The sequence below is a fragment of the Trichoplusia ni genome, unplaced genomic scaffold, assembly GCF_003590095.1.
Source record: "Trichoplusia ni isolate ovarian cell line Hi5 unplaced genomic scaffold, tn1 tig00003304, whole genome shotgun sequence".
In the NCBI taxonomy this organism is placed as follows: domain Eukaryota; kingdom Metazoa; phylum Arthropoda; class Insecta; order Lepidoptera; family Noctuidae; genus Trichoplusia; species Trichoplusia ni.
In genome coordinates, this window is record NW_020800371.1 from 43,359 (window position 1) to 45,126 (window position 1,768).

A 1,768-nucleotide genomic window follows, 5' to 3' on the forward strand; every position below is an offset into this window, starting at 1 on the left:
ATAGCGAAATTGCTACCTGTCCCTTATAATAATTAGAAAGATAATAATTATCTTTAGTCCTAAAATAATTACTACTAATGATCACATTAGTGTCAATAAATTCAAATTGTTTATTATACAATGTTAGTGTATGCAACTTCATATTGCATTTGTTCCTAATATTTTTCTCAGTCTGTGACAATCCCTGACCATATGGATAAGCATATAAAATATTTTTTTCCACATTCAATTTCATTAAATTATCAAAGTATTTCATTATCATATTTACACTAGAGTCACCCCTTCTCCCAATTAGAACAATTATAGTAGTTGATGGACTATAGTTGCCCGTTATTATCTTATTCATAACTTGTTTATAGTCTGCTGCAGGCATGCAACAATTGATCACCTGAACACCTACATGGTCATACAGCTTATGAGACATGTTTTGTCCAATTTCATCACAGAAAATCATTATTTTGTTGTTCTTATTTGTAGATATATTATTATTACAATTATTAGTGCAGCAGTGAAAACTGATCTTACCAAGAAGGTGTTAACAACCACCACCGCCTTGGTTAAGAAACACTCCGAAGCATTAAGTCTAGATGTTACCTACTTAATACCTACATGCGCAAAACCACCTAAACTATATGGGTTGCCAAATATACACAAACCAAACGCCCCGCTACGTCCTATTGTAAGCCAAATCGACACACCAACCTACAGATTGGCTCAACACGTCGCGAAAACACTCTCACCACTCAGAGGCAACACCACAACGTTTGTGAAAGATTCATACCAGTTTGTGAATGAGATTAAATATCTACATCTTCATGACAATGAAGTAATGGTTAGTTTCGACGTACAGTCCTTGTTTATATGCCTACCAGTTAAGGATTGTATTAAAATTGTTTCCAAGAAGCTAGCAGAGAACAACCTACCTCTAGAATATGCAGAACTTCTCGAACACTGCCTCACATCTGGATACCTACTGTGGAACAATAAATTCTATGTACAAGTAGATGGTGTAGCGATGGGCTCGCCTGTATCCCCAGTAGTCGCCGATATATTCATGGAAGACTTCGAGGAGACAGCCTTAAAAACAGCTCCTTTCACTACCAGGTTTTATAAACGGTACGTAGATGACACTTTCACAATTTTACCATCTAGTCAAGTAAATGCATTTTTAAAACATCTCAACTCGATCAATAACAAAATTCAATTCACTATGGAGTTGGAGGATAATAAATCTCTTGCCTTCTTAGACATATTTGTACGGTTTCCGTATAATGACTTGCTGACTATGCGACCTCAATTTCCTTCAATATAATTACTTAATTTAAACTTAGTTGACATTTTACACTCATCGCGATTGGCACGGTGGGCAGCCAACTCATAACCATTTGTGACTTTAAGAAATAAACTATTTCAAGTGATCTGCCGTGTTTTACTGTCAACTCAAATTAACTACAATCAACAAATTAGCTCTGAGCCATACATAAAAAGTGGTCCTTCGAGCCGGATACCAAGTGTGTGAAAATTCCTATTAGCGATAGCGAATCGGTCTTACTGGTCTCCCAGAAGCGGGTCGTCCCAGTAGGATTGAGAAGGCGCACATAAGTATCTCTGATAGAGATAAAATACGCTTGGTATCTAAAAAACTAACTGCGATACTCGCATTTTTACTGAACTAGTGCCTGCGGTGACGTAATCCTGTGGTACTATCGTAAACTGAAGTTCAACTAAAACTTCAACATTCAACTTTACTTAGACTATAAACATAACA